Source organism: Erythrolamprus reginae, assembly GCF_031021105.1.
Source record: "Erythrolamprus reginae isolate rEryReg1 chromosome 13 unlocalized genomic scaffold, rEryReg1.hap1 SUPER_13_unloc_2, whole genome shotgun sequence".
NCBI classification, from domain to species: Eukaryota; Metazoa; Chordata; class Lepidosauria; order Squamata; family Dipsadidae; genus Erythrolamprus; species Erythrolamprus reginae.
Genome location: NW_027248446.1, coordinates 448829 through 476599, shown reverse-complemented (window position 1 = coordinate 476599; position 27771 = coordinate 448829). Strand labels below are relative to the sequence as shown.

Here is a 27771-nt window from a genome sequence, read left to right as displayed (position 1 = left end):
TAACGAACCGCTGGATGGGATTGGCTGAAATGCGGGTGGGCGGGCCAGAGGAAGGCGGGGTTAGGTTTGAAATAGCAAAGGGAGCTTCGGTTGCATCGCTTTACAGGGACAGAGGGAAAGTTTGGGGCTGAAGGGTCGGTGGGGGGTTTTTTGGCCTGGGTGTAGACAAGAGAGAGAGACGCCAGCCTGGGAGACTTGCAAGTACAGCCCCCCCCCCCCCCCCCCCAGTTACTGATTGTTGGTGCTGTTTTTCAGCTAAAGCTTCGGTTAAAATAAAATTGATAAAGCAAAATAACCCTTGGATGCTTTTGTCAGTTTGAAAAGTCTGGAAGTAGGAAAAAAAGACTAAGAATTTAGGTCAACTGAAGGGGGTTAAAATATTCTTTTAACAGCTTGTACTTGATACAAAACGTTGGGTCTAAAGTTGCTTTTTTTTTAACCTTATTCGGTTGACTTCAAGCTTGGGAGGAGTGAAAAGAAAAATGTTTGTGGTTTATGTGTAGTAGTGTTTTTGTTGTGGGAACTAAGCTGTCTCCTTTTTAAAAATATATTTTTATTGATTTTTAACAATAAAACATACACAAAAAATATAACAGTGTTTATCGGTGTTATTAGTGCCTGCCGCCTGACTACGTTCATGCCCCTCCACCAAAATGGGGGCATATTTTGTATATACCATTTTAACTCAAGAGCAATATATCTATTTACATATTATAACGTGATTCCAGTTTATTCTGTATGGCTTGGTCTCGAAATCTACTGACCATATATCCTCTTATCTTGTCCCATCGTCCCATCAGTTTCCACAGATCAGTTTCATTGGCCAAATTCATCCTCTTATCCATAATCTCCAATTGAATATGATCCACCATATACTGATACCAGTTTTGTATGGTCCATTTTGTCGCATCCTTCCAGCCTAGGACTATCACCGCCTGAGCGCTTTCTATCACTACTTCTTTTATTTCTCTAAATTCTCCCATCTTGTTCCCTTTAACTAATACCAACATTTCCTTTGTAATTGTCCATCATATGTTTAACATCCTATTAGTGTCCTCTTGCACTTTCCCCCCAAACGTTCTGCACTACCAGGCATTCCCAAAATGTGTGTATAAACACCTCTTTAACTCAACTAAGCTGTCTCCTTAACACCAGAACAGAGTTTAATTTCTTGGGCCACAGCATGCTTCTTTACCCCAATGTGGGAATTATAGCTTGGTTAGATGGGGTGGACAGGAGTCTTCTATGGCAGATATGAACAGATGGCCCTGAGTTAGGAGGACTTGCAATCCATCCCACCTCCATTGTTTTTCGTTGCCTTCTGCTCCAGATAAAGGTTTTGTGGGAAGCCCCCACCCCAGAAGAATAAATGATTTTGGGAAATATTTGAAAAGGGTAGATTATATTTCCATAAAGGAGAAATGCTTTTAGTGGCAGAAAGCAGCCCCAAGTCTAATAGCCCCACAGCAGATGCCAGCACTTAAGGGAGATAAAGAGCTTGTTGAAAAAGGGGAGCCAACTAGTTATGGTTATGACCTATAAAGCCCTTCATGGCACCGGACCAGATTATCTCAGGGACCGCCTTCTGCTGCACGAATCCCAGCAACCACTTAGGTCCCACAGAGTGGCTCTTCTCCGGGTCCCATCAACTAAACAATGTCGCCTGGCGGGACCCAGGGAAAGAGCCTTCTCTGTGGTGGCCCCGGCCCTCTGGAACCAACTCCCCCCAGAGATTAGAATTGCCCCCACCCTCCTTGCCTTTCATAAGCTGCTTAAAACCCACCTCTGCCGCCAGGCATGGGGGAATTGAGATACTCTTTCCCCTAGGCCTTTTACAATTTTATGCACGGTATGTCTGTACGTATATTTGGTTCCATTATAAGGGTTTTTAACTGTTTTAGTATTGGATTATTATTATATGCTGTTTTATTGCTGTTGTTAGCCGCCCCGAGTCTGCGGAGAGGGGCGGGATACAAATCCAATAAATAAATAAATGAATGAATGAATGAATGAATAAATAATAGATGGCTCCATTCATAAGCAAAGCTAAGACTGCAGACAGAAGCCCATTCAAGACAGGAGATTTCAAAACTGCTCGCAACCAAATTTGACAGCTGACCAAAACAGAATGGTAGGATTAGCATTTTGCCTTTGTCCTTCCTTAGCTGTAGTTGTTGAATCCAAGTGCATCTATTTATTTAATAAGACCTGTCCCGCAAGGGAAAAGAGCGCACACTTTCTTGCCACTTGCCTAATTTCAGTACAACATCAGTTTCAGGCTTCTTAAAATAGGCCATTAAAAAAAGAGGATTTCCTTCAAAATAACTCCTGATTATGTTTCAGAAGACCACACAATAAACCAGTTACAACTGCACCAATTAAGACTGCAATTAGAAACCCCAGGGTTTGGGAAAGAGGATCACTCTAAAATCCATTAGCATTGCATTTCTCTGAATGCACCATTTATCCTTATTTTATGCATTGTAAATTGACTTATGATGCATTTAATTTACATGAATTGTCTTTTGTTACTGCTTCGGGCAATATTCATCTGCATTTCTTACTCTATTTAAAATGAACAGATTTCAAATTCTATAAACCCCATTAAGGTTGTCTGTAGCCAAACACAACCCCTTGTCTCTCTCTCTCTCTCTCTCACACACACACACCAGTCTGCTTTCAAAGGTAAATATATATAAAGGAAATGTTACAGGCAATATCTTAATGCTGATTAAATCTAAACGAGGCCAAGTCAGGAGGACTGATCAGAAAAGACAGGCCCACCTCAAGTTTCATTTAGATTTAATGTTGTCATTTGCATGTTGTTTTCTTTACCTGTTTGGAAACCATTCCTCTATGCCACAAGCAAAGGATAGGGATTATAAAGGAATTTTATGTTTGAAATGAAGCTAATATCCTTGAATTAATAGTTTTGCAAGCACTTCTTTTTTCTTCTCTTCCTTAAACTTAGCTCAACTTTTTAAAGGTATAATTAATATCATGCCCCAATTTATAGTTAGAGACCAGTAGCTGGTGGCAGCCGGAATGCCCCAATATGGCATCAATGGAGCTGCGTGTGCGATTCTAGTTGAACAATGCACGCACATTGTTGGCGTGAGATTCAAATTCTGCACATGCACCGGAAGCCAAATCTCGTGTGAGGACGCATGCACAAGAGAGATTTTGGTGATTTTCACTGATTTTTTGCTTCTATGCATGCCGAACAAAGGATGACCTTGAATCTCTGGAAAGAACGTGTTGTGTCGAGTGTCTTTCCCTCCCATGCAACCTCCCCTCCCTCCCCACTCTTGACTCCGCAGCCTGAATAAAACTCCTTTCCAAATTCATATCTATGTATTTATTCAGTTCCTCCAGTTCGTTCGGTGTCATGGAGCACATTTGGGGTTTGGGAAGAGTCTCCCTTGGTTCAAATTCTATTGCACAGTCTGTTGGCCGGTGAGGGGGGAACGCTTTGCAATCTTCCTCACTAAACACCCCTTCCAAGTCCCGGGACTCAAGTGGCACCTTCATGAGGTCTAGGGGAATGGCCTCCTTCGCTGCAGCAGCAAAGGGGGCCTCTGCTGTGTCTTGAGGGGGCTGTTTCCTCCCACAGGTTTCTGGTGGAGGAATGGAACCAATGGGCAGGGTTAACTTTTGGTACCCAGCCTCCCATCTTATGGTGGGTGGTCCATTTTTCTAACCAGGCTAGGTCCAATATGACGGCTTCTGACATCTTAGGGGCGACTATAAACCAGATGAATTCATGGTGACGGCCCCTCTTGTTGAGTGTTCAAACTCTGATACAAAAGTTAAAAGGTTTATTCAAAAGCAAATCCATAAAATACGCATTACCTTTGTGGGACAACAGCAAAGAAACTGTGCAAAGAAAGAAGGTTCCTTACCTAATAATAAAACATTCCATACAAGGGGGCACCTAATGTGCCATCATGACTGTGAAGTAAGGAGGAGAAGAGAAGGGGGGGAAAGAGCAACAAGGTAGAGACAGCAAACTGTACTTAAATACAGTAAACGCAGGTGAGAGGGATTTAGCTAGAAAAGGCCAGCATTTAAACAGACACAGCACCTTTTCCCAAAGTCCGTACAGAGGTGACTATTCCAATACATCTGCAGTTCCACTGACTTGATCAGGAGGGTGGCTGGAGCCAGAATGGGACTTTTTGCCTCCTCCGCTTCTTCGAGCCTGTTTCGTCCCCAGCCTTCTGCCCCCCCTTTCCCCCCCAGCCATTCGGTGCTGCCTTTTCTCCCTGGCCCTTTCATGGAAAGGCTCAAAAGGACTCTCGCCTTGGCCTTTTGGATGCAGGGGACACTTTCCTATCAGCCAATCGGAGGATTCGTTCCTTTTCATCCCCTTCCACTCTGCCTGCACGTGTGTTTTTAGGAGAAGGAGCAGCGGGAGTTTTATATTTTAATTTGATTAGAAGCAAGGCAGAAATCAAAATAACAAATGAGTGCAGTTTCTCTGTCTTTTTGGAAAAAAATATCTACTGTACTGCTATTTTATTTCTCTGCTTGAAATAAAAAAATTAGTGGAAATTTCATTAGAAACTTTATTTTTTAATTTACGTTTTTTTATTTTGGTGCAAAGTACAGAAACAAAATAATAATAATCTTAAACTGAAATCCCAAACAGCTGTTCTGCTGAACACTTTCTGCAAAGGAGGTTTTATCAGGAAATCAATAAAGAATTATATAAAAATACAAAGAAAACTTTTTAAAAAGAAAGAATTATATAAGAGGGATGAAGATTTCCATTCCAAGCTGAGAACCGATCAAACCTGACATTTCAGGTCGTTCTGGCATTCTCACAGAGAGGATCAGGCAACCAGGATGGTACTTGGTCCCAACAGCTTCGTCCTGACCTCTTTTACTACTCATTCTCTCTCACAAACACTTTTAGCTGCTGTCAAGAGGAACAAGTGTCTACATTATTTTTTATAAGCTTTCACATTTAGTAGCTGTTGCTGAACAACTGAAATCCTCTGAATTTTACAGAGCTCTCTTTAGCAATATTTATTGAAAGGGGAAAGAGCTGCAAGAATTCCCATCGTTCAACAATTTCCCATTTCAAAACATATAGATATGGTTTTCTTGGACTTCTGCATACTACCTAAATGGAAATCAAATAAAAGCCACATTGACAATTTTTCCAATATCACAATGATGTTCTATATCATGTTTTTACATTTGCTCTGGCTGTGAGATGCTCCTTTGTGTTCATGTCTGGCCTCAGAAGGATAATGTAGCACTTGGGGATGAAGATGCAACCCAGCAGACCAGCACTGGAGGCCAGGATGGAGAAGATCTGAACAGCCACCATGTATTTCCCTTTGGTGCTCAGGTAGGTGGGCACAAAAGTCACCCAGACACTGCAGAAGACCAACATGCTGAAGGTGATCAGCTTGGCTTCGTTGAAGGCCCCAGGCAGATTCCTGGCCAGGAAAGCCACTGTGAAGCAGATGGCAGCCAGGAAGCCCATGTAGCTGAGGGTGACGTAGAACATGACAACAGCCCCTTCGTTGCATTGCAGGATGATCTCTCCATGCTGGGAGTGGAAGTCAGAGTCAGGGAACGGGGGAGAAATTCCCAGTCAGATGGAGCAGATGACCATTTGGACAGCAGAACAAGACAGGATGATGGAGTTGGCCAAGCTCTTCCCCAACCATCTCTTCACACGGCTTCCTGGTTTTGTGGCCAGAAAAGCCAGCACCACCATGACAGTTTTGGCCAAGAGAGAAGAAACTGCAACTGAGAAGATGATGCTGAAAACTGTCTGTCGGAGAAGGCAGGTGGCTTTCCTTGGTTGACCAATGAAGAGAGAAGAAGACAAGAAGCAAAACAGGAGGGAGACCAAGAGGATGTAGGAGAGGTCCCGGTTGTTGGCTTTGACAATGGGGGTTTCTCGGTACTTAATGAACATGAATAATATGAGGCCAGTGGTTAGGAAGAAGAGTAGGGCAAAAGAGACCAGGATGATGCTCAAAAGTTCTTCATAAGACAAGAAGGTTATAACTTTGGGGATACATTGGACTCTGTCCTCATTTGGATATTTATCATCTGGACACTTGGTGCATTTTTCAGTATCTGAAAAATAAAAAGCAATATTTCCTTAATATTTTGTTTACAAGAAATACCAGAAGTATTTCTAAACGGTTACATTCAAAAGATCTAAGAGGGATATTTTAAAAATGTAGCTAGGTATATGAAGTTGAGGGGAGTGATAGAATGTTAATTATTTTCTATGTAATGTGTGGAAGTTTCATAGGAACTTACATTAATAAAGGTTAATAATGAATCCTAATATCTTTTTAGGCAAATATCCGGACTCCTGCCCCATGGCAGTTAATCTATAGGATGCCTACAGTATCCTGTAATACCTGGAAGCAATATGGAATTAAGGAAAAACTTCCTAACAGTGAGAACAATTAACCAGTGGAACAGCTGGCCTCCAGAGGTTTTGTGTTCTTCAATATTGGAGGTTCTTAAGAAGATATTAGACAGTCACTTGTCTGAAATGATATAGATCCAGGATGGCAAACTACGGCACGGGTGTCAGAGGTGGCACGCAGAGCCCTCACTCTGGGAATCTGTGCCATTGCCAGCTGTTCTTCTGATTTCCAGTGCAGGCAGTGGAGCACTGAGAAACAGCCTGAAAACAGCCTGGAAAATGGTGCAAGAAACAGCCAAAAGAAAGAGAGTTTTCATGCCATTTTTCGGACCAAAATTGACCTGAAAACCAGCCAGAAACAGCCAGAAAATGGCCCCCAAAAAGGCCACAAAAGGCATGTTCACGCTGGCCAGCTAGTCTTTGAGTTTCCAATGCTCCAGCACATGTATCTGCATGTTCTGCTTTGGCCACTCGGTTGGCCAAAAAGGTTCACCATCACTGATATAGGTTCTCCTATTTGAGTAGGGGGCTGGACTAGAAGACCTCCAAGTCCCTTCCAGCTCTATTTTCATTGATCAATGGATCGATATGATGGGCAGAATATTTGTGTAAGGAGTTCCCCCCAAAACTATCCACAACACCACATGATGGACCTTCTCAGTGATCTTCAAGGGGAGGCCAATATACAGTGAATTGCTAGGTCTTTCAGAAGGTGGACCTGAAAGAATTCATCAAGTTTCAAAGATGTCAGATGTTCCTAGAAAGGTAAACTTAGCAGCACTTCTCCAAACTAAAAAGCAGAAGAGATATTTCCTCTGCTGTTAGCAAAACTTGACCAGTCTGCCACCCCCTCCTCCCGTCTCTTCTCAACCCTCCTTCAAAGTCTTTTTGATTTAAGTCCTTTTAGATAACAAATTGTGTAGGTTACAAATAAAGGAAAAATAATGGTTTGCTCCAATCTGCCTGTTAACTTGCACTTTCATGAAAATGTTCTGGATGGATCCAGTTCCACCAAGCCTCCCATTTTCCTCAGGGCCACCCACCTTCCTGAGTGGAAAAGGTCCCCTCCGGACAAGGAACGCAGTCATAGCAGCAAACTGGCTCTCCTTCTCGAGCCCTCTTGACAAATCCAGGATGACAACTTTCCACACATTTGGACTCAGGCAGGGACTGAGCAGAAAAAAGAGAATGTGTTAGGAAATACGTTAGGACTCTCCATCTATAGAAAATGTAGGTGAAAATGGCAGGAGACAATTAGCCTCTGGTCTTCATTGAGGTTAATATGAAATCTCTGACTTCTTCTAAACAGATGCAGGAGGTATAACAACTGGCAGATTTTTCATTTAATTCCTCCCTTTTGGTTTTGGAATTTAACATTACCATAAAGTATTTTTATATTTAATAAAGTCTGGTGGTTGGAATTGCAGAAAAAAGATTTAAGTATGACGATATATTCATATTAAATCTGAGAATAAAGTTTAATGTAAAAGGTTTAGGAAACTTTTATTTCATTCAGTTTTTTTAATGTAGAATAAAACTGTGATGAAGAAAGAAACTGTTGACCAGTAAGATCTTGAAAGATTTCCATAAAACATGGCAAAGCTGCTCCACTGAGGTCCTCTCTGTTGAAGAACATCCATTAGATGACACCAACTGGCATGGAAGGCCAACCACCCTGGAGACTCTAGGCTTTCCCCACTTGAAATGAGACCTCAGGCTTTGGGAAACAGAGAAAAGACAGCAAAATTTCTCCCACCTTACTAAGCAACTTTAGCCGTGAAAGAGCATCCTGGTTGATAGAAAATCTCTCTCTTTCAAAATATGCCAGATCCTCTCCCCTGGGATCCTCCTTGGGGAGAACCAAGAAGTAGACAATGACCACATCTGCTTTTATCTCTCCATTTTGGTCCAAGTACAGTTTTTCTTGTGAAATATTCCAATATTCATTCTTCTCCAGAAAGGGATGAAACTAGAATGGGAACATCCAGGAATTTGAAATACAGAAAACTGTTTCTTATCCTGTATTGAATCTTTGTTTTACAGTTATCTATTTGAAAATATGGTTAAATAATTCTGCCATTATCTTCAAAAGTGAATGAAAAAGTTTGAGAAAAATAGTCAATCCTATACTGACAAAATGTAGAGAAAATATAATTGACACAATTGGTCAATTATAGAGAATATTCTAGAGCAGATGAGAAACAAAATGAACAGAGAGGGGAAAAAAGATGATTCATTAACTCTTTAGAAACCACAGGTAGATTCCCAGAAAGCATAGGTTTATCAAGAAGAAAGGTTCCAGGCTAATCTTCTCCCTTGTCATCCTGATGGAAAACACCTCCAGATGTGCTAATTCTTCTTGATTGCAATGCAACATTAACCAAATGTTGCAAATCTGAAAGATCAAATTTCCCACCAACTTTTTTTTCAGCCTGAAGTCAGCCAGGATCCTGTTTGAGTTTCCTTCTCTCCCATTATGCAGCTTTAGGATTCTTCCCTCTTATCTGATCTTTCCCTAGGCAGCCTCTCTTCTCCTCATCTCTAGTGTCATTCTCAGCTATCATTACACATTACACTTCCTAAATACCATATTTTTCAGTGATGCACTTTCCCCCCCCCCCAAAAAAAAGAGGGTGGACATGTTGGGGCATCATATACACCAAATGCAGCCATTTTTGGCCTCCCTAAGGCCAGCTCCATGTGAAAACAGGTGTGCAGAGGGTTTGGGGGTCTGCAGAGTGCTCCTGGGGGCTAGCAGTGGGCAAAACCTTTTTTTCTTACTTACCTCTTTGAAATCTTGGTTCAAAAAATGCACTAGATTATGGGAACTCTGGTGATAGAACTGGATTTCAGTAAAGGACTCACAAACAATTGTGTGTTGTGATTAGAAACCTGAGGGTTGGATGACATGATAAGTAAGTGGACAAGAATTGTCTTCAAAGTACAGTAATACCAAAATGATTTTAATCTTTCTTAACGTTTCCCATGAAACCTGAAAGTTATAAATAACAATTTGCCATTGGTCCTCAATTTTTAAAAAGCTAATTTGATGTGATTTAAAAATATAAATCTCTCAATTTACAAGCCTTATTTGAAACTTCGCTTTAAAAGTTTAATGTAATAACAATTGTTTTAAATCAATTTAAAGATGATAATAAGAAGCAATCAACAATTGTTGAATTGGATGGAGGGAGGGAGGGAGGGAGCGGGGGGGAGGGAGGGATGACTGATAGAACTGGATTTCAATAAAGGATTCACAAAAAAATTAATCTTTCTTAACTTTTCCTATGAAGCCTGAAAGTTATAAATAACAATTTGCCATTGGTCATCAATTTTTAAAGCTACTTTGATGTGATTTAAAAAATATAAATCTCTCAATTTGCAAGCCTTATTTGAAACTTCACTTTAAAAGTTTGATATAACAATTGTTTTAAATCAATGTAAAGATGATAATAGGAAGCAATCAACAATTGTTGAATTGGAAGGAGGGAGGGAGGGATGAGTGGATGGCCAAATGGACTGGAACTTAATTTGCTACTGGCATCCCTGAAGAAGGAGTCTGCTTTGAAGGCAGGCTGCTTGGAGATGTCTAGAGAGGCTATGGATCCTGAAGACTCAAAGTGGAGAGAACTGAGGACTGATGAAATGATCCTTTCAAGAAGATCGAGGGAGATGGAGGAATGGACTTCTCATATTTAACTGGAAAACAAATCTTAAGAGTCCTCATGTTTCAATTTACAGGAGCTCCTATAACTTTGGGGAGTGGAATGCAGTTGTTGGAGAAGATCCTAATTAAAATTTGAAGGGCATGTATTATTATTAAGAATGGAACAAAGATATTTAATCATTGGATGAATCAGATATTGGCTGGATCAGAGATAATGATTGCGGCCTATGGTAGATAAGAAACTCCTGTAAATTGAATGTAAAATGTAAAAACCCCTAAAAACAGTTCCAAGCAATTTAAAACAGTTTTAAAACCCATGCATGTCTCTATTATCACTAGGATCTTTGGAGTCCTAGTGGACAACCATTTAAATATGAGCCAGCCATGTGCAGCACTGCGAAAAAACCCAACACAGTTCTACACTGCATAAACAGAGGGAGAGAATCAAGATAATCTAAAGTGTTAATACCCCTTTATAATGACTTTTTAAGGCCAAACCTGGAATACTGCATTCAGGTTTGGTTGCCAGAATGTAAAAAAGATCTGGAGATTCTAGAAAGAGTGTGAAGAAGAGCGACAAAGAGGATTAGGGGACTGGAGGCTAAAACATATGAAGAACGGTTGCAGGGACTGGGCATGGCTAGTTTAATGAAAAGAAGGACCAGGGGAGACAAGATAACAGTCCTCCAGTATCTCAGGGGTTGCCACAGAGAAGAGGGAGTCAAAGCACCGGAGGGCAGGACATGAAGCAATGGGTGGAAACTAAACAAGGATAGAAGCAATTTAGAACTGACGGAACAATTAATCAGTGGAACAGTTTGTCTCCAGAAGTTGCAAATGATCCAACCCTGGAAGTTTTATAGATGTTGGGTAACCATTTGTCTGAAGTGGTGTAGGGTCTCCTGCCTAGGCAGCGGGTTGGACTAGAAGACCTCCAAAGTCCCTTCCAACTCTATTATTCTATGTTCTAATACAGGGACCCTCAAACTACAGTCCAAGGGCTGGATATGGCCCACCAATGCAAAGTATCCAGTGGATGGAGTGGTGGAATTAAACCCTGTCCCTTGCCCTGCCCCTCATAGTTGGCGTTATCTTCCCTCAAGAATCCACTCCAGCAGCACTTCTGTCACTGGTTGAGCTGCCCTTCTGATGACACAGCTGCTTCCAGTGGGTGAGTAGGGGAGGGGCTGCTTCTAAAAGTGGGTGGGTGGGTGGGGGACGTGTCTCCATGTCTCCTAGCTTTTTCAAAACCAGCTGAAGTTGGCTAACCCTAATTCAAGTGCATCCACCTATAATGCCTGAACCCACTGCTTTGGTTCTTGCCATATATAAAGTACATCCACCCAATTGGTTGCTGGACAATTTTTGAATCTTTCATGTGTATGGATACATATGCACAAGTGTGGCAGAACCCAAAACAGTTTGAATTCTCCTTCTGGCTTAAAATCCCAAATAACTAAAAGGAGGCTGGTCTCCCTTCCTTTCCCTGGCCGCCCCCCCCTGCTGACAGCCACTCACAGCTCTGCAAAGCCAGAAGCCTTTGGCTGGAACCGAAGGGGAAGGACCCATGTGGGCCCCTAGAGAAGAGAAGGGAGGGGCCTTGATTGACAACTTCTCTCAGCCTCTCGTGACTTCTGTGTTCTGTGATCAGGAGTTATTTTGAAGGAAATCCTGTTTCTTTCCTTCTTTTTTTTAATGGCCTATTTTGAGGAGCCAGAACCTGTTGTTGTAATGAAGTTAGGCAAGTGGCAAGAAAGTTTGTGCTCTTTTTCTCTTTGGGGGGAGGTGTCTTATTAAGTAAATAGATTCCTCGGAGTGAGCTTAGGGAGGAGAAAAAATTCCCCCAACTGTCTGAGGGGCTGTCAATCTGCCCCGTTTAAAATGTTTGAGGACCCCTGTTCTAGTATTCAGTGGGGGACAATATATGTGTGTGTGGTTTTGTCTGTTTTTAATGCATATTTTTTAAAAAAAGTTTTGTCCAATTTTGCTTTGTCTTTGTAAAAGTTCAGTTTTCTAAAGCTTGTTTTTTTACCTTTGTGAATAAGATAAAATTTAATGAGCAGAATATCAAGTGTGCAGAAAAAATATTTATGATTTCCATAGAGAAGGGTGCACAATCAAAAATCAGTAGAAAAACATCTTTTTTTAAAGCAACTAGGACTTGAGTAACAATAGAGTCTCATATAAGAACATTAATGATGGACTGGAAGAAAGATGAGGGACACCAAACTTGACATGCATGTTTGTGAAAATGACCTCAAAATCGTAGTTAACTGGAAACAGAATATGAATCAGTAGGGAGATATTCTTGGAAAGGAGGCAAAGGCAGCCATAAGAATCCCAGGAAGTGGACGTTCTGGCTTGGGGAGACTCCAACTTAAGGAAAAGCAACAAGCTTGGAGGAGAATTTGCAAAAAATCTACATCAACTTCAGGGAAGGATAAACATAGTATAAGATGCTCAAGACTATCAAATACACTTACCTTTTTTGGGGAGTGAAAAAAAGGGGGGGGGGAATCTACCTCTGCCTTCCAGAAATTTGCCTCCTTGCAGCAAGCAGCCCACTTCAGCACAGCCTGATTAGCACAAGCAGATAATTGTGGGTTGGATCAGCCTCATCAGCTGTTTCAGGCTGCAAGGATTCCCGTAGCCTATTGCCACCTCTGCACGCTCCATTTTCTGGGCAGTGGGGATCGGAAAGGGTGGAAAATGGGGCACACGGAGGGAGAAATGCGAATCTCTAGGCCTGAAACAGCTGATGGTGGGGCAGCTGCTTGTGTTAATCAGTCTGTGCTGAAGCTACAACTAAAACTGGCTGTTTACTCTTTGCTGCAAGGAAGCAAATTGCTGGGAGGCAGAGGTCAAAGGGTAGTAAAGCAGAGAAGTTCAGTCTCCTCTTCCTGGATTCTCTGAATGCAAAGACAGAGCCGCCATCAGTCAGAGAAGCTTTAACTGGGATTGCTGCAGAGAGGAGGGGTTGGGCTAGATAGTCTCAGGGACTCCTTCAAATTTATAAAGGTAAAATTCCACAATGCTAGTCACAAACCTCTACATACAGGATTTTATTTTTTAAAAGACTATAGTATTTTGAAATTAACAGTGTTTAGTTCAGGGTCCGACTCACGAGGGTGGACACGCACCCGATATGATATTCCTCTCTGAGCAATTGAGTAATGATCTGAGATTAAGGGGCTTAGAAATGTTGCCTGTGTCGTGGTCAGATCATTTCCTACTGCGGCTTAACTTCCTGGCTCCAATCCTTCCCCGCAGGGAGGTGGAACCAATTAGGAGGTTCCGCCCCAGACGCCTGATGGATCCAGAAGGTTTCCAGACGGCGCTTGGGGTTATTCCAGATACACTTGTCCACAGTTCGGCAGAGTCTCTTGCTGAGGCCTGGAACAAGGCTGCAGTGGAGGCTCTTGACCGGATTGCGCCGTTGCGACCTCTCCATGGCATTAGACCCTGTAGAGCTCCATGGTTCAACAAGGAGCTCCGGGTGTTGAAGTACCAGAAGAGACGTCTAGAGAAGCGATGGAGGAAGAGTAAGTCCGAATCCGACCGAACACTTGTAAGAGCTCATATTAAGACTTACAAAGTGGCGCTCAAGGCGGCAAGATGCGCGTATCATGCCGCCTTGATTGCATCAGCGGAATCCCGCCCGGCCGCTCTGTTTAGAGTAACCCGCTCCCTTCTTAATCAGAGGGGGGTTGGGGAGCCCTTGCAGAGTAGTGCCGAGGATTTTAACACGTTTTTCGCTGAAAAAATCGCTCAGATCCGAGCGGACCTCGACTCCAATTGTAAAACAGAGTCAACTGACAACGAGTCAGTCGAGGTGACTGGGGCTAAACGTCTTTGTCCATCTGTCTGGGAGGAGTTTGACTTGGTGACACCTGATGAAGTGGACAAGGCCATTGGAGCTGTGAATTCCGCCACCTGTTTACTGGATCCGTGTCCCTCTTGGCTGGTTTCGGCCAGTTGAGGAGTGACACGGAGCTGGGTCCAGGAGATTGTCAATGCCTCCTTGGGGAGGGGGTCCTTTCCGCCCCTTTATAAGGAGGCACTTGTGCGCCCCCTCCTCAAGAAGCCTTCCCTGGACCCAGCCGTGCTTAATAACTACCGTCCAGTCTCCAACCTTCCCTTCATGGGGAAGGTTGTTGAGAAGGTGGTGGCACTCCAACTCCAGCGGTCCTTGGAAGAAGCCGATTATCTAGGTCCTCAACAGTCTGGATTCAGGCCCGGCTACAGCACGGAAACTGCTTTGGTCGCGTTGATGGATGATCTCTGGCGGGCCCGGGACAGGGGCTTGTCCTCTGTCCTGGTGCTCCTTGACCTCTCAGAGGCTTTCGATACCATCGAGCATGGTATCCTTCTGCGCCGGCTGGAGGGGTTGGGAGTGGGAGTCACTGTTCTTCAGTGGTTCTCCTCCTACCTCTCTGGTCGGTCGCAGTCGGTGTTAGTGGGGGGTCAGAGGTCGACCTCTAGGTTTCTCCATTGTGGGGTGCCTCAGGGGTCGGTCCTCTCCCCCCTGCTATTTAATATCTACATGAAACCGCTGGGTGAGATCATCCAAGGGCATGGGGTGAGATATCATCAATATGCCGATGATACCCAGTTGTACATCTCCACCCCATGTCCAGTCAACGAAGCAGTGGAAGTGATGTGCCGGTGCCTGGAGGCTCTTGGGGCCTGGATGGGTGTCAACAAACTCAAACTCAACCCAGACAAGACGGAGTGGCTGTGGGTTTTGCCTCCCAAGGACAATTCTATCTGTCTGTCCATTACCCTGGGGGGGGAATTATTGACCCCCTCAGAGAGGGTCCGCAACTTGGGCGTCCTCCTCGATCCACAGCTCACATTAGAGAAACATCTTTCAGCTGTGGCGAGGGGGGCGTTTGCCCAGGTTCGCCTGGTGCGCCAGTTGCGGCCCTATTTGGACCGGGAGTCATTGCTCACAGTCACTCATGCCCTCATCACCTCGAAGCTCGACTACTGTAACGCTCTCTACATGGGGCTACCTTTGAAAAGTGTTCAGAAACTTCAGATCATGCAGAATGCAGCTGCGAGAGCAATTATGGGCGTCTCTAAGTATGCCCATATCACTCCAACACTCCGCAGTCTGCATTGGTTGCTGATCAGTTTCCGGTCACAATTCAAAGTGTTGGTTATGACCTATAAAGCCCTTCATGGCACCGGACCAGAATATCTTCGGGACCGCCTCCTGCCGCATGAATCCCAGCGACCGGTTAGGTCCCACAGAGTCGGCCTTCTCCGGGTCCCGTCGACCAAACAATGCCGTCTGGCGGGACCCAGGGGAAGAGCCTTCTCTGTGGGGGCCCTGACCCTCTGGAACCAGCTCCCCCCTGAGATTAGGATTGCCCCCACCCTCCCTGCCTTTCGTAAACTCCTTAAGACCCACCTCTGCCGTCAGGCATGGAGGAACTAAACATCTCCCCCTTGCCCATGTTGTTTTGCCATTGATTGATTGACTGTGTGTCTATTTTTATATACATTGGGATTGTTTTATGAATTTATTAATTTTAAACTGTAATTAGATTGGTGGGCATTGGATTTGTTATTATGTACTGTTTTATTGTTGTTGTGAGCCGCCCCGAGTTTGTGGAGAGGGGCGGCATATAAATCCAATAAATCTAAATCTAATCTAAATCTAGTATCGAAATGCCATAGTATCTAGTCTTTAAAAGAGGGGCGGATTCCTACTTGTCCAGTCCAGTCCACCAGTAACATCACTGCCCTGGTACCAATTCCCAGGGGCCAACATTTTTTTCCCCAAATTTGTTTTGAATATTTTTTGATTTGGGGAAAATTCTTTATTTTTTTCTTCTTCTGAGCATGCACAGAAATCAGGTTTTCAGCACTGCACATGCATCAACATTTTGTTTTGGGTAGGTTATTTTTAAAAAAAATTAAATGTCTTTCCTGCTGTGCATGTGCAAAAGCCGAGTTCCAGCATTGTACATGTGGCTGCCATCTGGTTTTTGCTTTGTTCTTCTTCTTTTTTTGCCACACTTTGCAGAAGGAAGCAAACTGGTAGCAAGGTCAGTCACAACCCACCGCTGCTTCCAGAGTCCCCCCTGCCCCTTTTGGCCCCTGGGGGATGTAGGAAGGCTTTCTAGGCCCAAAATGAGACACAGGGGGGCTTGCGGTGCCTCTGCTGACCTAGGAGACACTTCAGGAGGTGCTGGCTGGCAGGGAGAGAGGGAGCCGGTCCGGCAATCTTTGTATGTACCTGCAAAGTTTTCCAGAACGGCTTCCCTGTCCCTGCCGGCCAGCACCTCTGGATAAAAGTAGTAGGCATGGCAGAGAAGGTGGGGAGCAGTTTGGCAAGCTTTGCAGCCGCATGGCTACATCTTTCAGCTGTGGCAAGGGGGACGTTTGCCCAGGTTCGCCTGGTGCGCCAGTTGAGGCCCTATTTGGACCGGGACTCACTGCTCACAGTCACTCATGCCCTCATCACCTCGAGACTCGACTACTGTAACGCTCTCTACATGGGGCTACCTTTGAAAAGTGTTCGGAAACTTCAGATCGTGCAGAACGCGGCTGTGAGAGCAATCATGACTTTCCCAAATATGCCCATGTTACACCAACACTCTGCAGTCTGCATTGGCTGCCGATCAGTTTCCGGTCACAATTCAAAGTGTTGGTTATGACCTATAAAGCCCTTCATGGCACCGGACCAGATTATCTCAGGGACCGCCTTCTGCTGCACGAATCCCAGTGATCAGTTAGGTCCCACAGAGTGGGCCTTCTCCGGTTCCCATCAACGAAACAATGTCGTTTGGTGGGACCCAGTGGAAGAGCCTTCTCTGTGGCGGCCCTGGCCCTTTGGAACCAACTCCCCCGAGAGATTGGAATTGCCCCCACCCTCCTTGCCTTTCGTAAGCTTCTTAAAACCCACCTCTGCTGTCAGGCATGGGGGAACTAAGATATTCTTTCCCCCTAGGCCTTACAATTTACACATGGTATGTTTGTATGTATGTTTGGTTTTATAATAAGGGTTTTTTAGTTGTTTAGTATTGGATTGTTACATGCTGTTTTTTGTCACTGTTGTTAGCCGCCCCGAGTCTGCGGCGAGAGGCGGCATACAAATCAAGTCAAATCAAATCAAATCATAAACAAACATCAAACGTTTCCGGGCCCTCTTCCTGCTGGCCAGCAACTTCTGAAGCTGTTTCAGGGCTTCTCCAGCTGGCACATGGTTCTGCCAGGGTGGGAGGAAGCCAGAGAGAGCTGCTGCCCCCTGTTCAACCCCCACCATTCTGAGCAGGAGAAGCTCCGAACGCGTGACCTGTATCTCCTTTCGTAACACATTCCCACCATCCTCTGCCGTCAGTTTCACTCTCTCCACCCCCCCAGCCCCCCCGTGTCCCCCTATGCTTCCAGTTTGTCAATATCTTTCAGGTAATGAGCCACTTTTGCAGAGAGAGAAAGGGGATGGAGAGAAAGTAGCGGGGGGAAGTGCACATTTTAAAGAAAGAAAGAGGGGGGGAGAGAAAGGGAAAGAAAAAGAAAGAAAGAAAGAAAGAAAGAGAAAGAAAAAAGGAAAGAGAGAGAAACAGAAAGTAGGGAGGGAAGGAGGAAAGCAGGAAGGAAGGAAGGGAAAGAAAAAGGGGCAGAGAAAGAAAGAAAGAAAGAAAAGAGAGAGAGAGAAGGGAGGGGAAGGAAGGAGGGAAGGAAGAATTTTAATGGGTGGGAGGGAGGGAAAGGAAGGAGGGAGAGAGGGAGGAAGGAATGAAGGAACGAAGGAATGAAGGAAAGAACAAAGGAGTGAGGAGGAAGGTTCAGTAAGTAGGAAGGAGAGAGCAAAAGAAAGAAAGAAAGATAGAGGTGGGAGAGAAAGAAAGAAAAGAAAGAAACAGAAAGAAGAGAGGGAGGGAGGCAGAGGAGAATGGAAGGAGTGAGGAGGAATTTGGATGTCTGGGTGGGAGGGAGGGAAAGTAAGAGACAGGGAGAGAAAGAGAAAGAAAGAAAAAGGAAGGAAGGGTGGGAGGAAGGAAGAAAAAGAGAAAGAAAGAAAGAAAGGAGAGAGGAAGAAAGGAAGGAAGGAAGATGAGAAAGAAAGAGGAAGAGAAAAACACTATTATTTTTAATTGTTCATCATATAACCACCCAACATCACCTGCTGAATCACACCACTCCCACCCAATCACATGCCATCAAGCCACAGCCACAAAATAAGCCACGCCCACAGAGTGGTAGTAAAAAAGTTAGGCACCCCCCCCACACACACACACACAAACATCACTTTGGAACCATTATTCCCTGGGTAATTAAATTGGACAGGTCTGTTGAGATTATTCTCTTCCTTTTCCTCTGGATTCCTTCTCCAAAGGATCTAAGATTAATGGATCTATAACAGGACCCCTACCTGCCATGGCTGCAGCCCTAGAGACCCCAACCTCTTTTCTCCCTCCTTCCTTCTCCTCCTCAATCTGGAGGAATAGGCGGCATTCAAGACATGGGCCAGAGTCTTCATGATGGTGTAAACCTCATAGAAATTTGTGATCTGTCTTCTGTTCCTTTTCCACTCGGTCTCCAGTGGGGCTTTCTGGGTGCATCTTCTGCGGCCTTTGACAGAAAAGACGTTCTTTGAAAGAGAACAGAGAAAATTGTGATCTTGAAATTTCTCTTCCACAAAGAAATGGGGTTCAAAGGCTTCATCTTTTGGCCTTCTTTTGAACAGAAAACCAAACTGCAAAATGCTGTGGACGTATTTGAGAAGTCCACGCTTGTTCATTTCATACCCTACAAAAGTTGTGAGGATCCAGACTTTTCCTTCAATGAGTCCTGGCAAGCGCAGAAATGTTTCATGGAAAGGAAGAATTCTGTCCCTAAGTGACTCATCTTCCATGAAGTGAACAAAGACATTGACTTGTCTCCACTGAGAGAGGGCATCCCTGAGGGAGGCTGTATGTTCAGCTGTTGAGAATTGTTGTGAAATAACAACAGAAATTCCATTCCTGACAAGCACAGGAGGGAAAGTCCTCATGAAATTCTCTCCCTTCTCTGTGTCTGAAGCAAAGAGGCCAATCAAGGTCCATCTGAAATGGAGGAGCAGTTGGACAATGGCTGGGTAGTGGAACCCTTCTTTCTGGAGCATCTGGTGGAAAAAGGGGAATTTGCTTTTATCACTCAGAGCCTCTGAAGCTGGTAAATAACTGGTCTGAAAAAGGAAGGAAGAATGCTGTGTTATATTTGGGGTCAGATCAAATCCAAAATATTAGATTTTAATAAATCCAACCTGTTTCTCTTTAATGTATTAGAACAATTTGTAGTTAGACATTGTTTGAAATATTAAAGACAGAATATTAAGATTGTATAATGAACATGAAAAAAGATTTTTTTAAAAAAACTATAAACAAAGTAAATAATATTACTGTATCACCTCTACAATTTATCACAATTAGATTAACACATTGAAATACTGACTGAAGTATTATATTCCAATAAAAGGTCTATTATAATTTTTGAGGATTGGTGCATCTCTTTCTGTTTCTGTATCCCAGATTCTTTCTGGAGAACTCTTTTTAGCTTCTTCTCTAGTTATACAAGAAACAGGGTGACCTCAGTTCCTTATACAATTTGTCAGTTGTATAATCCAAGATTTCTCTTTAATTGAAATTTTATTTATTATTTATTTATTTGTTTTGTCCAATACACAATAATATACAATGAGGGTTATAGAGGATATAATAAGGTAGAATGTATTAAAGGGGGAATAGAGGAAAAAATAAAGGAGTGAAATATAATTTTGAGAGAATAGCAGAAAAAGTTATAGGTATAGAAGAGAAGATAGAGGAGATATAGGAGAGACAATAGGAGAGGGGACAGTAGGCACTCTGGTGCACTTATGTATGCCCCTTACTGACCTCTTAGGAACTTGGTGAGGTCAACCGTGGATAGTCTAAGGGTAAAGTGTTGGGGATTAGGGGATGATACCACAGAGTCCGGTAGTGAATTCCACGCTTCGACAACTCGATTACTAAAGTCGTATTTTTTACAGTCAAGTTTGGAGCGGTTAATATTAAGCTTGTATCTGTTGTGAGCTCTAGTGTTGTTGTGGTTGAAGCTGAAGTAGTTTTTGCAGGCAGGATGTTGCAGCATATGATCTTGTGGGCAATACTTAGATCATGTATGAGGCATCTTAAATTCTAAGATTTTTAAACCCAGGATTGTAAGTCTAGTTTCATAGGGTGTCTGTTTTTGGAGTCTGTCAGTTTCCAGAGATTAAATTTTATGCCGATATTCATATTTTCTGAATTTAGACAAAGCAGAAATTGTGTAAATTCCCAATACAACTGTGAGGGCAGCAGCTGGAGTCCTTTTACCCACCCCAAGATACTCATCAGAGGCTGCGATTGGGTTGGTTCTCGCTAATCAAGTGGAGGCCAACTAAGGTAGAGAATCACACCTGATGAAGGCAATTGACATCTTCACACATCCATTTTTCTACCAAATCAACAATATGTACTTGACTCTCAGTATACTGAACACTCCCATAAGTAGTGATGTGAGCAATGACATATGTTCTTAATGTGTTTTTTCCTCTTAGGGACTAGCCCCGGTTTTATATCCTGTTTTTCACACAATGAGCTAAAAACAGAATATATATTTATTTATTAGATTTCTATGCCGCCCTTCTCTGAGGACTCGGGGCGACTCACAGCATATAATATAACAATACAGTACAACGGCAAATCTAGTTAAATTTAAAATAACAATCTAAAAATCAAATATTTTAAAACAATCATACCAGTTCAATCATACAACATATATCTCATTTCGTAGGCCAGGGGGCTGGGACCCAATTTTCCCAAGCCTGGCGACATACGTGGGCCTTAAGAGTCCTACAGAGGGCGAGGAGGGTGGGGACAGTGCGGATCTCCAAGGGGAGCTGATTCCAGAGGGCCGGGCCCCCCACAGAGAAGGCTCTTCTCCTAGGCCCTGCCAAGCGACATTGTCTGGCTGATGGGACCTGGAGAAGGCCGACTCTGTGGGATGTAATCAGTCTCTGGGACTCATGCGGCAGAAGGCGGTCCTACAAGTAATCTGGTACGATGCCATATAGGGCTTTATAGGTCATTACCAACACTTTGAATTGTGTCTGAAAAACAATCGGCAACCAATGCAGTCCGCGGAGTGTTGGAGAAATACAGGCATGCTTAGGGAGGCCCATGACCGCTCTCGCAGCTGCATTCTGCACAATTTCTGAACACTCTTCAGAGGGAGTGTTCAATTTCTGAACACTCTTCAGAGGGAGACCCATGTAGAGAGCATTGCAGTAGTCAAACCTCGAGGTGATGAGGGCATGAGGGGCTGTGAGCAGAAACTCCCTGTCCAAATAGGGCCACAACTGGTGGACCAGGCAAACCTGGGCAAATAGCCACTCGCCACAGCCGAAAGATGATGGTCCAATGTCAGCTGTGGATCGAGGAGGATGCCCAAGTGGTGGCCATGTAGTGCGTAGGCTAGCACCGGTGCTTTCCTGGACCAACGCCTGCCCTGCCCCACTGCCTGTGCTGCCGCCGTTTGCCCCAAGAGCAAGAGAAGAGCGTGGCAAGAGGGTGGCTGGGGCAAACGGTGGCAGACAGTGGCGAGCGGGCACTTACTTGTTTGCTCATTTCCGGGGGGTTTTGCTTCTGTGCATATGTAGAAAGGAAATGTCATTTGAGTATAAAAGACAACTTGATATCACAATATGGCTGCACTTTGGTTCCCTTCTTTACATAAAATAAACCATCTTTACATTTTCCTCTCAGTCACCCCCAGTCCTTTTCACTAGAAAAGACATACCCAATTCCTGCAACTATTCTTCATATGTTTTAGTCTCCAGTCCCTTAATCATCTCCATCTCTACATCTTTTTTATAATATGGTCATCAAACTTGGATGCAGTATTCCAAGTGTGGTCTTGCCAAGGCATTATATAGTGGCATTAATACTTCACATGATTTTGATTATTTTATCCGTTAATGCGAGCATTTTTGACTTTTTTGGTTGGTGCCACATATTTCTGGTCCATTTTTAAGTGATTGTCCACTAAGATTCCAAGATCCCTTTCACAGTTACTACAACTGAGGCAGGTTTCACCTAATCTGTAAGTATATATTTAGTTTTTCTAGCCTAAGAAATGGAAAACCTTACATTTTTCTACATTGAATTTCATTTTGTTAGATTAGCCCAGGGTTCAAGTCTATCTGGATCCATCTGGGTCTTCAGCCTATCTTCTGGGGTGTGGGCTATTCCTGCCACTTTAGTGTTGTTTTCAAATTTGATGATTTCCCCATTTCTCCCCACATCCAAATCATTCATGAAGATATTGAAGAGTCCTGGGCCTAAAATGGAACCTTGGGGATCCCCAACTGCTGGTTTCCCTCCATGCAGACGTAGTTCCATTGAGGACCACAGGCTGACTCCACCTGGACATAATGTTCTCTATCCCACATATTTTAGCTTACTAAGAAATGGGCTGTGCTTTACTTTGTCAAAGCCTTTCTGTAATCCAAGTGGATTTGGATGATGGCATAGATTTTAGCCACAATATCTGCCAGTCCATTTCACCTATAATTGCTAGAGTCCTTTTTATTCCACATTTTAGATAGCTAAGATGCTATTATTGCCAACTTCAACCTGAGTGGATAGGGCAGTTCTTGTCTTCTAAAATGAAGATGCCAATAGAGGCTCCAACAACCAGGGATATTTTTTGAACAATTAAATAGTTGGTAGAATATCTTCTTCATGGAATGTATTGTTTGAATTTCAGGCCTTTAATGATTAAACTCAGCATGAACACAATGGGGTAAAACACTGACATTTTTGCTAATATGGAGAAAAGCAGCTTCTCCATCATATTTCTCTGTTCATTGAGTCAAAAGCTGCACTAACATCTAGAAAGCCAGCAAATCTTGTTTTACCTCACTGATACAGATTAGATATTTCAAGACCAATTTGAGCCAATATATGATTATTAACATGCATTATTTCTTATAAAATCTATATAGCTTTTAACTTTACCTAAAACCTTCTAGTTCTTCGGCAAGGAATGCATGTTTCTCAAGTTTAACTAAGAGGATCGACCCTATGATTTTTATCTTAAGGTGGAGACAATTTTTTTTTAAAAAATACTGAAGTTTAGCTAAGAGGATCGTGGCATAAATTTTAGCCACAATGTCTGCTAGTCCATTTGGTGTATAATTGCAGGTTTTGTCTTCTAAAATAAAGATGCCAATAGAGGCCCCAACAACTAGGGATATTTTTGATCAGTTAAATATTGGTAGAATGTCTTCTCCAGAGAATGTATTGCTTTCATTTCAGGCCTTTTATCATTAATCTCAACATGAACATAATGGGGAAAAACATTGACATTTTGGCTAATATGGAGAAAAGCAGCTCTTGAATTCCATGAAGAAGACATGGTTGCATCTGTTGCTCACCCAGCATCACCCAACATTTACCAGATGGAGAAAAGCACACACAAACCTGTGGGACTTTATAGGTGCTTCCTATTGTTGACATCTGGATGGAGATTTCATTGCGAGCTGAATCAAGAAGAGCCAGAAGGTTCTCCTTCCTTCCACAGCCGTAGTTGGGGACATTGGCTTCTCCAGTAGAGAGAATGTCCAGCAAGGCATCTGAAGTGTAGAAAGTGCTCATATAGTTGTCATGGAGGTTGTAGCCAAGTGTGAGGTTGTGCAGGAGCTGGGAATTCTTGTTGATCAGTTGAATGTTGAAAATTAATATTAAGGCAGAGAAAAAACCATCAATATACCTATTGTAAAAAATATGTTATTATAATCAACAGCAACAACAAATACTTCTTTTAATATCTACTACTCAAAAAAATAAAGGGAGCACTCAAAGAACCCATCCTAGATCTGAATGAATGAAATATCCTCATTGAATACTTTGTTCTGTACAAAGATAAATGTGCTGAAAACAGCATGTGAAAAGCAACACAATCAGTGTTGCTTCCTAAGTGGACAGTTTGATTTCACAGCAGTTTGATTTACTTGGAGTTATATTCTGTTGTTTAAGTGTTCCCTTTATTTTTTGGAGCAGTGTATAATCTTCTACATACCTACTGAACCAAAAGCAATGATCACTTACAGAAATATGGAAATCGACTGAGGTATGGGAACTACAACTGATTCCAACAGTACTTTAAATAAAATTTATTACTCAAGGAATAAATTAAGGATTGAACAGAGAGAGGAAAATAATCTGCAGCCCTTTCTGCTTTTTCTCAGACCCCTTTTTGAGTCTCTTTCACAAAATCAGACAAAAGAGAGAAGCCGTGGAAATCAAAATCATTCAGGAAATTAGACATATTCACAATATAGGAGTAAATGAGGAAAAAACATAAAATAAGGAGAGTTTTAGAAAAGAGGGAGTGCAACTCCATCACTCTGAATGACTTACGGATCAGGAAGAGAAGGAGCCAAATTGAAAAGCAACTTTGTATGCAGTGTTTCCTTTACACTGGAGACTATACCAATTAGATGGTCTCCTGGGCTGTAAAAGCTCCGTGGTTGTTTTCCATCCTGGTGCTCCAAACTCAGTGGGCATTTCCTTTTCAGCTTCCCAGAGACTGGATGGGACAAAAGAAGCACCACAACCAGAAGCAGGAGGTCCATAATTCACCAAGTGACTCAATCAATCTCCTTCCTGTTCCTAAAGAAGAATTAGAAGAATTCAGGGGATTTTCACAAGGTGGGATATGATGCATTTGCTTTCCTGATTGAAACACAGCTTCACCTGGAAAGGAGAGAGATGTACGTGCAAGAGCACAGACTCTGCCTGTCCCCCAACTCCATATTTCTCTGCCCAAAGTCTCCCCTGGAGGATTCATCCAAAGAGCAGAATTGAAACTTTGATCATAATTCTCCCTCTCAGGAGAGATTCCTGGACAATTCAACTTTGGGGAATTCTTTGGAGAGAAATGAAAGGGAAATAATCCCCATATGGCTCATAATGGCAGGGGCAGAGATGGAATTAAATCGATCATCTAGAATTGAGAGGTTTGGGAGCTCCATGCTTTAAAATGACTCCAGAGGGAATACATGGCAACTGTGGCTGAAGAAACAAATAAATCTCAGATTTGTGGGCATAAAGACAAAATCCCAGAGGCCAGTTAATGCCAGAGCATCTCACAGATCTGAAATAGCTGTTTGCTGAGTTATAGCCAACATGTATTTAACTTTATTTTGAATGTTAATGCTCAAAGGCTCTACACAAATGGGCTGATGCAACTTTAGTGAGAAACTAGTTACCAGAACTTTGCAGAGTTAAAAAAAAACTTTCTCACATACACACAGACACACAAAAAGACACACACACACACACACACAAACATCTCATAGAGAGGTTAGAAAAAAAACTGGTTAGCTTAGCAACCTGAAGATGAGTGGACTTCAACTCTCAGAATTCCATGGTCAGCACTCAGAGACCTTCCTCATCTGGGCCTTTCCATGCTTTAGCTGTTTTTTTCTCTGCCTGTAGGGGGCAGTCTGGGCTCTGGCCTTTAACTCCTAAATGGCCTCCTCAGGCAGTGAATAGGACAACTAAAGCTGGCAAAGACCCATCTGGCTTTTTAAAGGCCCATTCTCTCAAGGCCTTTTGAACATATTTGTTTGAAATTATAGACTAGATAGATAGATAGATAGATAGGTAGGTAGGTAGGTAGGTAGGTAGGTAGGTAGATAGATAGATAGATAGATAGATAGATAGATAGATAGATAGATAGATAGATAGATAGATAGATAGTGAGAGAGAGAGAGAGAGAGAGAGGAATTCACAGATGTGGTCACATGTAAAACTACATTACCCAGAGTGCAATTTCACTACATCCCCCCAATACAATGTCTTCAAGAAACATCTCAATACAATCTGATTTTTTCTGCTTGTGGTGACTTTTTGGGGTCCGAGGATGGCCACAGATTGGGGGGAACGGAGGCCTTTCCCTCCTCCTGCCTCCATCCCTTTCCCTCCCTCTGGGAAGCGTCTTGAAGGGCTTTGGGTCTTGTGTGGCCCCTGTGAGGAAAAGGCCTTTTCGTCTAGAGGTGCCTTGGGGGCATCAATACAGGCAGCCCTCAACTGACGACGGTTCCCTCAGAGACCGTTTGTAAAAAGAAGGGACTCAGGACCATTTTCCACCCTTATGACCCTTGCAGCATCCCCAGGGTCACGTGGTTGACATTCCAATGCTTTGCGGCTGACTCACATTTGTGACGGTCACAGTGTCTGGGAGTCACGTGATCTCCTTTTGGGACCTTCTGACAAGCAAAGTCAATGGGGAAGCCAGGTTCGCTTCATATCCTGTGTGATTCACTCAACAACTGCAGTGATTTACTCAACAACTGTGGCAGGATAGATCGTACAAAGGGGCAAAATTCACTTAACAACGGTCTCACTTAGCAATAGATAATTTGGGCTCCACTGTGGTTGCAAGTCAAGGACCCCCTTCATGGTGGACATAGAAAGTCTGCAGAGATGTTTCTGAGATGCAAATTAAAAAATCACACCAAAATAAATCACTCCTTCCACCACCACCTTGAATACAACAAGTAAGCTATTCAATTTAACTGAAAATCTATTTGAAATCTTTTAGGTGGAAAAATAACAATCAAAAAGTTGACAAATGTGACCATGTAAACATTTCTTGATCTGTCCATTTCCCTGAGCATTTCTAATATACCTGATAAATGATTGCACCTTTTTTTCCCTGTAAAGAGAAGCTTCTGATTATCATAGCAGAAATAGGAAAAATGAATTATTATATGCACAACTGCACACTAATGCATGAAATTATATTTAATATTATTTAAGAGTTTCAAGTAAAAAAATCCAATGAGTCTAATTTCTCTCTGTTCTTTGTAATTGAAAGAAACACAACAGAAAAATCTCCAACTAATTGCACAAAAGGATGCAAAAATTTGGAACAAACATTGAGAACTTTTAGATAGCAACCCCATTTTTTCTTCCAGAATTTGATATTAAATTCTCAACAGTGTTTCCACCTCCGAATAAATATTCTATAATAGTCATGGTTTGACATAACATAAGTTTTTATTGATTAGCTCTTGGGCCATATCAAAGTGCAAAGTTCCAGAAACAAATTATTATTAAAATTTGATAAAAGAATTTAAAATTGAATATAATATAATACAATTTAAAATGAAATTGGAATAAAATACAGCTTAAGATGAAGTTGGAATAAAATACATTCTAAAATTAAATTGAACAAAAAGCAATAATTTAAAATATAGATAAGATATGATAAAATTATAAAAGAAATGGAGAACTGGTGTGGGCATCCAGTGAGAGTCCACCAAAGTTCCTTGGAGACCCTGGAAAGTGACATTGTTATCTTTGGGGTCTGTGTATGGTTTGGCCTCTGCCTTCAGGGTGTTGCGTCACCAGAACCACCATCTGAATCCTTTCTGACCTCTGAGGAATCGGGAGAGGTCAACAGTGGATAGTCTAAGGGTAAAGTTTGGGGGGTTAGGTGATGATACTACAGAATCAGGTATTGAGTTCCAGGCACTAACAACTCGATTACTAAAGTCGTATTTCCTAGAGTTGAGTTTAGAGTGGTTTACTTTGAGTTTATATCTGTTGTGTGCTCGTGTGTTGTTGTGGTTGAAACTGAAGTGGTCATTGGCAGGAAGGACGTTGTAGCAGAT

At 42.7% G+C, this 27771-nt stretch overlaps 1 long non-coding RNA gene across 1 annotated transcript in view; it reads left to right on the top strand.

Moving 5' to 3' along the window:
* The first annotated feature begins 10988 nt into the window (after positions 1-10988).
* Positions 10989-27771, top strand: part of LOC139155162 (uncharacterized) — a 160742-nt gene continuing 143959 nt past the window's right edge. Inside the window, exon 1 of the long non-coding RNA XR_011557038.1 lies at positions 10989-11244. This is a non-coding gene — a long non-coding RNA (uncharacterized lncRNA). The remainder of the gene's footprint in view (positions 11245-27771) is intronic.